This window comes from Notamacropus eugenii, chromosome Y (assembly GCF_028372415.1).
Source record: "Notamacropus eugenii isolate mMacEug1 chromosome Y, mMacEug1.pri_v2, whole genome shotgun sequence".
Lineage (NCBI taxonomy): Eukaryota > Metazoa > Chordata > Mammalia > Diprotodontia > Macropodidae > Notamacropus > Notamacropus eugenii.
The window spans coordinates 842,922-855,143 of NC_092880.1; the positions used below are offsets into that span (position 1 = coordinate 842,922).

General features: G+C 37.6%; 1 protein-coding gene across 3 annotated transcripts in view; it reads left to right on the forward strand.

Moving 5' to 3' along the window:
* LOC140516813 (uncharacterized) overlaps window positions 1–12,222 on the forward strand; it is a 93,878-nt gene that overhangs the window by 39,116 nt on the left and 42,540 nt on the right. For 2 of the 3 annotated variants that reach the window (XM_072627713.1, XM_072627716.1), the window contains exon 2: window positions 8,818–8,989. The exons of the other annotated variant lie outside the window; for it this stretch is intronic. The gene's annotated coding sequence lies outside the window, so the exon portion shown is untranslated. The remainder of the gene's footprint in view (window positions 1–8,817; window positions 8,990–12,222) is intronic. 3 annotated transcript variants of the gene reach the window in all.

The following is a 12,222-nucleotide window of genomic DNA, read 5'->3' on the forward strand; positions in this document are numbered from 1 at the left end:
GGGTTTGAGCTCTGCCTCTGTCACTTGAACAGCCTTTCTGAAGACTGATTTCCCCATCTGGCAAATGGGAATGATAATGCTTTCATTACCTGCCTAACAGCATTGTTGTGAGACTCAGAGGAGATAATACATGTAAAATACTATGTAAAGTCAGTAACAGTTAACATCCCATGTATATCATTGTATTCCTTCAACAGATGCTCCAAAATAAACATGTGCCTATGGTTAATATTTTTACTTTATATGAAAATAAATCAATAAAATTCTTCTTTTCCACATAAAACATTCCTTGGTCAGCACTCAGAAGAACTTCCTCCTTGTTTTGAGGATCAGATATGACCAAAAAGACATTTGCCCTAAAGCAATTTGTGAAAATTGTATATGCTTTTAGCAAAGGGCAGATTCAATTTCCAGCATTCATAGACACATAAACATGTGAGTTTATATATGTACATGTGCATATAAACGTGTTTAATATATTACCTGGCATATTAGTAACTTCTTAATAAATGCTAGTTAACTATTAATATATGTGTGTATGTACATCTATCTACATAGATCTATGTACATCTAGATACGTTTCCATGCTATATATTTGTACATATATATAAACACACATATAAGTATTTTATAAATGTGTGTATATATGAATATGTATGTATGTGCATATTGAGTGCATGGACCTATAGTTTATCTTTACAGACAATGTCTTGTTGACATGAAAAGTGACATATTTTCCATCAGCATTTCATCACACTTAGAGGTAAGATGACATAATAAATCCTCCCTGCTTGACACTAGCCTAATGTACTCTAAGTTAATGTTCCTCCATGTTTTAACATGATGACATCTGTCCAGGGTGATTTTAAGCACTAATTATGCAGGGCTGATGGGATGGTAGGGAACAAGGACTTGTTCTTGACTGGAGGATATAGTGATATTTGTAGCTGGCTAAAATCCAGGAGCTCTACCAACAGGCTGCTTTTGTCCCTCAGCTCTGACACTACTGGAATCAGGAAATTATTTCATGAGCTATAGCTATAACCTGATGTGACCTGATTTTTAAACAAATTTGAACATCCTTGAGAATGCATTTCATTTTTGGTGTGGAACTCTTGGGAAGGTACACATTTGTTCTAAAGAAATTGACATTTTTTCCCACATCTGCGGAAAGCTCTCTTTGGGAAGTCCTCTAAGACTAAGGCATATTCTTTTAAATATTCTCAAATATTTGTGACAAATTCTAGACTTTTGAAAATAGATTTGATTTCTAAAAGCAATGGAAAAACCTTCCAGAGCTCAGTGCCATGAATGAAGTGAATGAACAAATAGAACCTCCTTTTGAGGTTCAAAACCAAAGTGTAAGAAATGCTGACATTGATTTAATTGTGTGGCTCAGAAGGTACTACATAAAGAGAAATTCAGAACCTGTTTTGAGTGAGGGCACTATCTTTGAAATCAATATCCGTCTTCCCAAGGTGACTACTTGGAAGAAAGTTATATTTATTTGATGTGGTTGAAGAAGATTCAATTCATTTCAACATTTAAGTGCCTACTATCTACAAGACAATATGGTAGGCACTAGGGACACAAAGACAAAAACAGAATACAGGTCCTGCCCTCAGAAAGTAAAATGTAAGCATGTAAGAGTACGAGATTGAGAAGGGATAAAGAGCGATAATGAGAAAAGGCTCTGGCATTAACCACAGGGGCTGAATTCTGGGTTCAAACTTCATCTCTACTGCTTCTTATCTGTGGTGACCTCTGGGAAATCACTTGACCTCTTTGGCCATCGGTTTATTTCATTCCTTCTTTTAAAATTTATAATTTTGTTACCTGAATCCCCTTCAATTCAATTCCATGCAACTCAATAAGCATTTCTTAAGTATCTGCTGTATGCCAGACACTGTACTAAGTGCTAGGGATTCAAAATCAAACATGAAACAATCTAGGCCTTCAAGCAGTTTAGTTCTCCTTAGAAGACACAGCATACTTACAGATTTAATGGAGATTCAAACCCCATGGAACTTGCACAAATAAGCAAGCAAAAAAAAAAAAAAAAGTGTGTCCATGGCAAATGCAAAGACATTTTTTGGAGGGTGATAGGCCTAATAACTTTGTTGCAGCATATATTTTAAATATCACAATGAAGTTGAAAACACTCCACCCCATTTTGTCCCTTCTACATTTATTAGATAGAAATAAGTCTCAATCAATCGATCAATCATAGTCCTTAGACTGAGTGTGAGAAGTCTTTGATACCTATTTGATAATGTAAATGAACCAGATAGGAAACCTATTCTAATTGATTAAGGAATTTTTTTCATGCCCTTCAATTCCTGTATAAGAGCACTAAGATGGAGTAGAAGAGTTTCAATGAGTGGCAAATCAGAAGTTATAGAGATTGAGGCAAGCCTGAATTTCCAATAAAATGCCTAAGAAAGTACTTCCGTGGGGGGGGGGGGTGGGGGGGGGGTGGGGTGAAGAGAAGCCTTGGCCGGGTCTCTTCTCCCACTTGCTTTGCCTGGAAGTCTCCTTGAGAGATGTGAAAGTATACAAAGAATTTTGGACCTCCTAATGGTGTCTCTGGATCAATTGACTACAGCAACTGTATTGGGAGTTAAGGACAGATTTGACAGTCATAGTTTTACAAGAAGTCCATGAAAGAAATTATACCATACCAAAGAAATTATAGTGATGGGAACTTGATCACTCCAGATGAGAGAAAAGGACTTCTAGAAGACAGGAGCTGCGTGTGAGTTACCACTCTGCCACATGTGGTCTTGAAACTTGAGCCCTCTTTCCCCAGGACTTGCATATACATGTGAGGGAAAGTATCACATACTTTTGGGTAATATTTTGTGTTTTTTTTTTTAATTGAATTATTTTATTTGCTTCAGTGTTTGACAATCACTTCCATATAGCTTAGATTTTTTTTCCACTCCCTAATCCTTATTCTCCCCTCCCTCCCCGAGATGGCATATATAGGCTCTACAAGTACTTTCCTTTTTGGGTAATATTTTGAACCAGCTGTTCTTACTGTATAGAAAGGCAACCACCCTGGCATACCCAGTATGGCTGCTAGCACAGGTTCTTGGAGATGCTTTACTAGGAAAGACAGATGTCTAATGGATCAACAATCCTTTTAAATTACATTCAGAAAATACAAACAGAGGAAATACAGAGAAAATATAAGAAATAAAGACCAACAGGCAGGGCTTTACTGCCTGAATCAAAGCAATATTGCTATGTACTTTACATATACCCCTGGATCAAGAGAGCCTTTACATCTGAGCAGTCGGGGATCTGAACATACACCCAACTCAGAGTCTCAATCAGGGAATCACAAGATCCTTCTCATAAGGGAGACCCCAAAGTAAAATACCAACCTCCCAGTATACGTAACAAAGACTCAGCCCCTGATTGGCTCAGTCAGTAGGCACAAAACCTATATGACTCAGCACAGCTGTGAACTCTCAGGGTTCAAAGGAGATTGAGCCTTCAGATGCTTACAATGTAGTCTGAGCCTGGGAAACTGAACTCCAAAAAGAAAACAAACAAACAAACAAAAAATCCCACTTTACTTGCTGTTACATTGTACCATCTTACTAAATGTCCCTTTCAAAAAGCTACTTGAGGGTAGTGGATCTCTACTCAATCTCTACTGATAATCTTGTGATGAAGCACACCAGTTGGGGCTTGAACCAATGGTATTAAACAATTATCCCACCACCATCACCACCCATACTCCTCTAGGGTACCTGTAGAACTTGAGGAAGATAAGTAGCCTTGCTACAGGACCCGAGATACATCTGTATGGGTGGGAATTGAGACAAGCATCTTCAGAATTTGTACAGGCTGCATCAGAATCAATATCATTGTTTTTATCTGTTTCTTCCATTGATTCTTTGTCCCATAGTCATGTTGCCTTTCTTCTATCTCAAAGTAACTTTATTCATGTGTTATATGATCCTATCCCCTTTTAACATAAAGTTCACGTGACTAGAGATGGTTTTAAACTATTGTGTTTGCATCCTCAGAGCCTAGCACAGTATCTGGCACATAGTAAGTGCTTAACAAATGCTTATTAAGTTAATAACTAAAATTCCAGGTGCTACAATGATCTCTACTCTTTTCTTTGTTCCATAGAGACAGAAAAAACTTAAGAGGTTAATTCATTGGATACAACAAAAGCATAGAGGTTAGGTGACTTATTTAAGCTATGCAACTAGTAAATTTTAATTCAATTTAATTCAATAAACTCTTATAAAGCACCTCCTTATCATTTGTAAGGTACTGCGCTGGGTACATCAGGAAGCACCCTAACGTACACAGGGGAGCCTATCACACACAAGTGCCTTCATCTGCTTTTCTAAAAGGAAAGCATCTTTTGAGGAGTCACCAATCACTTTAATCAAACATATCTACGAACAGAGAAAACACAAGCAATTGGAGGCAGGGCTTTCAACTGTCTGACCAAAGGCAATACATACACCACAGATTAGTAGACATCTAACAGTTACATACATACATACATATATAGTTACCAGTGAGAGAAGCATCAGCATCTGGGTTTTCAAAGAGAAGGGGGGGGGGCTCCTAAGTGGCTTCCCGAAGTCTCATCGGGCCTAATCACATACACACTCACCCAAAGATTGAGCCCTAAAGCAAAGCCTCCCCTCAGAGTATATATAGAGCCAGAAGGCATCACAACCCACATGCTTCAGTGCCCAATTACCAAAAGGTGTGAAAGCCTTCAAGTAAACAAGCCTCCCCAATCAAGCTCACCTGAGGCCTATTGTGTGGGAAAAATGTTTAACTCTCATTATAGATGAATACAAAAGCATATAACCATTTTGTAAGGATGATATCAGCCATGCCCAAACTGAGAATAGCCTAAGGCTTCTGTTAAGAACAATTCAAAGTGCTTTGTTTTAGTTTGTTTTGAATCTGTGATTGAGGCAGGAAGATGGAAGAAGTAATAATATAGACTTTTGTGTTACATGGGACGATGATAACATAAAACTGACTGAACTAATCAGCTCATTTTTTTTCTTCTCAAAAGAATAATCTGTAAGATGGGGAAAAAATTAAAATAATTAATGGAGTAAATAAAGAGATGATAAAGAAATTTAGCTACTTCAATTAGTTCTAATGACTACAACCACATGGCATACATGTTATTATAGATTTAGTTTTCATTTAGTTCAGTCACCTCATTTTACAGATGCAGAAACTGAGGTGCAGAGAAACTAACTTTCCTAATGTCACACAGGTAGTAAATAGCAGACCTGGGGTTTAAATCCAGGTCCTCTAAATTACAATCCAAAGCTATGCCTTCTACTGCGCCTCTTTATCCCAAAGTACTGAAAGAAAAGAAAAACTCTGTGATTACTAACTCACTGTTATCAATCAATCATTAAAAGATTTTAGAAAATGGGAGAGGTGGCACCAGAATCAAGAGAGGCCAATGTTGCTTCAATTTTCCAAAAATGGAAAGATGGCAGAATCTGAAAACAGCAGGCTAGATGTTGAGGTCTGAGAATCATGAGGTTTAGGGTAGTCGGGACTCCAAAATGCTGAAACGTTGGGTCCTGCCAAATAAATTTGACTTAAGACTTCTTCCAGCCAAAGTAAAACAAAGTTTATTAAAGGTTTGCTATGCTGGGTTGACTCTTAAGGAGTCTAAACACTGTGACACTTATATTGACAAGCGGGCCACATAGAATCTCCACTAGAAAGAGTTAGAGCTGGATTGAATCTGAGTGCCTTCATGGAGGCAAGATGGAACAGAAAGACCAAGGGAAAGATCTGGGAGTGGTTTAGTAGTCTGAGAGGAGAGTTTAAGGAGGATCTTGATGAGACTAGGGTAACTAGTGATGTAATCAAGTGTGGAAAACAGCTGGAGGCAATTGGGAAGTATCAGACAATGGAGGGCTTGGGTGGGAAGCAGGTGGGGCAATCAAGAGGTAACAGACAATGTAGCCAGGCTAGGTTAAGGGTAACAGATTTGAGCTCAAGGAGGTTAAGGAGACCTTAACTTCTTTACATGGAAAAAAACTAAGACACACTATTAAAGAGATGATTTAGAATGGAAAACAGCAATCATTATAAGTCAGGAAGGCTTTATCAAGAGCAGGTCATGCATTACTAACTTCATTTCCTTTTTTTGACAAGGTAATCAGGCTGGCAGTTCAGGGGAATGGTAAAAACATCTAGATTTCAACAAAGTATTTCACAAATCTCTCATAATGTTCTTGTTGACAAGACAGAGAGATGTGAGATAACTGATAGAATAATTAGGTAGATTTGGAATTGTTTGAAGATTTGGCCCAAAAACCAGTCGTGGGTTTACATTACTCTGTAGGGTGGTCTCCAGTAGAATGTCCCCTTGGATCTATCTGAGATTTTTTATTCTTCAACATTTTTATCAATGACTTGAATGAAGGCTGGTGTTTTAATAAAAGTTGCTGTTAAAAAAGTAGTAGGCACATCAAAGCGTTTTGAATGATAGGATCATGACTCCAAAAGATCTCAATGAGCTGATATGAGAGGCCAAATCTAATGACTTAATGTAAAGGGGACACATGCAAAGTTTTCCATTGGGTTAAACAAAATCAACTTCATAATTATAGAAATGGAAAAGAATATGTCTAGACAACAATAAACAAAAAATAAATCAATAGCATATGGCATGTAGACCAAAAAACCTAGTGCCATTTTATCTGTGTTGAGAGACACTGTCCAGAAAAAGGGAGAGGACCATTTTGTACTACCCTACCTTGAACAAACTGCATCTGGCCTACTGTGTTCAGTTCGGTGAACATTTTAGGAAAAACATTCACAAATTTGAGTGCACCCAGAAAAGGGCAACCTGGATGATAAAAGGCACTGAATACACAACATATAAGGATTCATTTAAAGAAATGAGCATGCTTATGTTAGAGAAGTAAAGACTATGGGATACTATGTCAGCAATCTTGATCTGAAACAGGTTGTACATGTGGGAGTGGAATTATACCTGTTATGTTTGGCTCTAGAGGGCAGATCTAGGAGCAATGGGTCAAGGTTTCAAAGGGATAAATTTATGTGTGATGTAAGGAAAATGCTTTCTGACAGTTATAATGATCTAAAAGTAGACTGTGCTGCCTCAAAGGAGCAATGGCTTTTCCATTCTTAGAGTTCTTGAAAGCAAAATCTTCATGACTATTGCAGGGGGTGAGGGGAGTGTTTTCTAAAGGATATGTTGAAAGGATATGTCTCTGAGGTCCCTTCCCACGTTTTGATTAGGACTTGAAAAGAAATCCCTTTTCCTATCTCTGTGCCTTTACCCAAGCTTATTCCTCTATGCTGAGAATCTTCTCTCTCCTCTGTACAACCTCTTAGTATCCCCAACAACTTTCAGAACTCAAATCAATCATCTCTTACATGAGGCCTTTTCTGACCTTATCAGCTACTAGTGCAGCATCACCCTCCCCAACTACTTTGTATTTATGTTTTATGTATTTTGGATTTATTTTTGTATTTCCCTTGATATAATGGATCCCTGAGGGCAAAGACTGTTTCTTTTACCCTCTTTGTATATTCAGCATCTAGCACAGTACCTACCACAGTACCTAAGCTCTAGATCAATGCTTCTTTTAAAAAAAAAAAAAGTATTTATTTGTCCTTAGTTTTCAACATTCACTTCCATAAGTTTTAAACTTTTTCTCCCTCCCTCCCCCTCCCCAGGACAGCTCGCAATCTGATATATGCTCTACATATCCATTCTTATTAAACATATTTTCACATTAGTCATGTTGTATAAAAGAATGAGACTAAATGGGAAGAAAATGAGAAAGAAAAAACAGAACAAGAGATCCAATAACTTCTTGATAGATTGAATTCAGTCACTGAACAACTGAATGATCGATTCACCTAGGTCAGCATAGGAAAGTAGAAAATATATTAGACTAATAATCAGAAGCTGTACCATCTGGTCCTGACACTTTCTAGTTATGTTATTGTGTGAAAGTCACAGGACTAGAAGCTATAGCTGGGTAGCTAGAAGGTACAGGGGACAGAGTACTGAGGCTCGGGTCAGGGAGACACATCTTCCCAAGTTCAAGTGTGGCCTCAGACATTAGCTGTGTGATCCTTGGCAAGTCATTTAATCCTATTGGTCTCAGTTTTCCTATATGTAAAAGAAGCTGGAGAAGGAAATGGCAAATCATTCTATTATCTTTGCCAAGAAAACCCCAAATGGGGTAACAAAAAGTCAGACATGACTTAAAACAGCTGAACAATAACATGAAAGTTACTTTCTCTCTCTATAACTGTTTTCTAATTAAAAAAAAAAAGGATCACTAATACTTGCATTAACTACCTCATAGGATTATTAAAAGGAAAATGGTTTGTAAACCTTAAAAGTGCAGGATAGAGTGCTGAGTCTGGAATCAGGAAGACCTGAGTTCAAATTCAGCCTCTGATACTTACTGTTTGAACATGGACAAGTCACTTAATCCCTGTCTCCCTCAGTTTCCTCATCTGTAAAAGTGGGAATAATAGTAGAACCTATCTCCCAAGGGAATTGTCAGGATCAAATGAGGTAATATTTGTATAGTACAGTGGCTAGCACATAGTAGGTGATTAATAAATATTTGTTTCCTTCCCTCTACTGCATAAAAATGAATTATTATTCAACAAATATTTTCAGTCTTTCCGTCTTAATTAAATTGTTCCATGGCTACAAACATTGTCAAATCCTTTCTTTCCTGGGAAACATTCTCTTGACCTTGCTATCACTGAAAGTTACTGTCACATCTCTTTCCTTTGTAGCCACCCGAGGCTCCTCAGAATCACAGAATTTCTCTGTTGGAATGTAACTCGGAGATCATTTCTACGTTACTATATACATGAAAAAAGAAATCCCTCTACAACATATTTGACAAGTTGTATTCCACTCTTTGTCTGAAAAGCTCTAATCTGGAGGAACTCACCAGTTCTCAAGGTAACCCATTTTACTTTTGCCCCCTTGAATTATCAGAAAGTTTGCATAGCCTAAATTTACCCCTTCACTATTTCTACCTGTTGCTCCTAATTCTGGGTCCAACCAGAACAAATCCACTTTCTTTTCTCAAAAGAACTGTCTATACCCATTGATTCTATTTCTTTGCCACACATTCATTCTTAAACCCTTAAAATCTGGCTTTCATTTCCACTACTGGAATGCTTTCTACTGAAACCATTTTTTGGAAGGTCAACAATGACTTTCTAACCACAAATCCATTTCTCACTCTTTATTCTCCTCATTATCTGAAACATTTCATGCTATTAGCCCTGCCATTTCTTTTCAAAGTCTCCCCTGCTGCATGCATCCCCTTAGCTTTGGGTATAGAACCTGCCCTATACATACATATATTATGTGCCGGAAAGCTATTCCAGGTTAGAAGCATTTTATGGGTCAGCATATTCTCAAAAGCCAGATCTCACAAGCCTCCATTGATGTATCTTCTCTAACTAGTCTAACTAGAGGATCTCTTGGTTCAAAGCAAAAGATACCTTAATTGAGTAACAAAGCAAAGTAAATGACAAGAATGACTCCCCTCATCCATAGAAGGATACGCTCCCCATAAGGTGACACTCCACTAGTGAAGAAAGGAACACATACAGGGGATTTGTGAGTGGGAAACACATCTGGAAGGGCATTTTTAGAGCTATAGAGTTGGATGACATCATCATATCTGCTGCATATTTGATGAGTTGGTGATGTTCTCTATTGCCTCCTCCTGGTACTAAACTAAAATGCTGTTTCTTTCCTGTGGGGGACCATTATTTTCTTCGTTAGGCAGAGCCCAGCCGGCTAAGAAGGCTTTGATACTTTGTTTTGTTTTGTTCTGTTCTTAACTGCTTTTTCTTTTGCTACCTTGGGCTCTTTCAGTAAAACTTTGATCTGAATTAAGATTTGAAATTTATTTTAACTCCTGTCATACCACTGGGTCCCCTTAACCTAAGCTCCCTTCAAACATCCTGGGGGATTTGTGGTTGTTCAGTCATGCCCGACTCTTTGTGACCCCATTTGGGTTGGTTGTGTTGTTGTGAAGGGATAGAGTAAAGCTATGTGAACATGGACAGGTAACTTAATTTGTTTGTTGTGTTGTTTTGTTTTTTTCTTTTGCAAAGGTACTGGAATGGACTGCCATTTTCCTTCTCCAGTTAATTTTACAGATGAGGAAACTGAGGCAAGCAGGATTAAGTGACTTGTCCAGGGTCATAAAACTAGTGAGTGTCTGTAGCTGGATTTGAATTCAGGTCTTCCTGATTCCAAGTCTGGCACTCTAGGCACAGTGCCACTCTACTTAGCAAAATTGCAAAGGAACTGGCAATGAAGAGGTTTCTTTCATGCTTTAGTAATGTCCCTCGTTTCCATAAAAATAAACTCAGGAGCAAGACTGAAAGCAACTGGAGAAACTGTTGCAGTGAGCAATCTTTGCTTTTATCCCCTTCCACCTTCCAGTAACCAAAACTGTTCTTCCCCCTACTTGTGATGCCGTTCTGTCATGTTCTCTTAACTTCCTTCCCCTCCTTCCTTTCTTTGTTGTATCTATACCAAAAGTCTGTAAATTGCCATCAGCCTTTTTTCCTTTCAGTCCTTTGAGAATTTAGTCATCTTCCTAGATTTGGCTGTTATCTTCCAATGAGTGTTGCAAGAAGCAGATTAAAATGTAACTGGAAAATATTTAGTGAAATAAATAAAAACATACTAAGCATTGATCATATTACATTTTGAAACTAAATATGTGACTGAGGGATCCTTACATATTGGTTAATGACCTTTTTTTAATTTGAATTTGATATTACTGGGTTAGATCATCTACTCCAACAAGAAATCCATGGTGGACACAATTTAATTTTGGAATCCATAAGAGATTATTTTATGACATATCTCAGGGATGGGAAAATAAGAAAGTGATGGATGAAAGAAAACATCAAATGATATCAAATTCAGTTCTACCTGGTAATCAAGTCAGCTAAAGTTTCAGGGCCTCATTATCTTCATCCATAAAATGAGAGGATTAGAATGCAATGTGTGCTTAGATCTCAAAATCTATGATTTTATGATCCAATCCCTTATATATACCACTCCTAGATCAATCATTTTTTGACTCTAGGGAGAAACAGAGCACCAAAAGTAGAGGAGCTTTCCAAAGCTGGGTGATGCAAGGCAAAAGACAATGCTCCCCCAAGGATGGGTGTGAGAGACTAGTAGAGGAGAAAAATTAATATTGTTTCTTCCCACCTGAACCTAGCAGAATTCCAAGGTTCCAGGTGGCAAGGCCAAGGCAGGAAAGGAACATATCAGAGTGTTTTTCTCTGTCTATGAGTGTTTTTGATTGACACAATTTCTTCTTGGTTCTACAGTGTTCAGGTGAATGGCCAAGTTACTTTGGACCTCTATTGGTTATGGACCCAAGTTCAAAGTGATTCCTTGGTGATTTATTTTCTCTGCTGAGCTTGTAGAAAGTATCAGACATGTGAGCATGCATGCATACACACACACACACACACACACACACACACACACACACACACACACTTAATTTCCCAAACCAGTATTTTGTGTTGTTTGCAGGACATTGTGTAGGTATGAAACATGCTATGTGAACATGGACAGGTAACTTAATTCCTAGGTACCTCAGACTTACCTATTAAATCATAGAAGGGTTGCTGAAGGAATCATACATCCTTTTGTGCACTTAATATGTAGAAGGGTAGGAAATAAGTGCTTAGGATTGACACTTAGGAAATCTCTTGTAAATCTTTTGTAAATAACATCATAGGCACTCTTTGATTTCATCCTTTAGCTAAACGTAAATGATTTTTAATGTCTTTTTTCACTTTCCATAATGAAATATAGTATGTGTATATATATACGTATATATATAGTGTATATAAATGTGCATATAAATATGTAGTGTGTACACACATATTACATATATGTGTGATTTGGAAAGTATTAAGCACCATACAAGTAGAGAGTAGTATTTTTATTATTATAAATTGGAGATGACTACAAGTTCCTAAGATTGGTTTGCCTGAGATAACAAATCTAATGCTCAGAGACTAACTACATACTCCCATGTTTCATGACCTTTTCTGGGGTCATGAAATTAAGTTCTAAGAATTAACCTTCACTGTATGTCATACTGTGCAGAAATCTATGGGGCAGTTTTTCTCATGGAA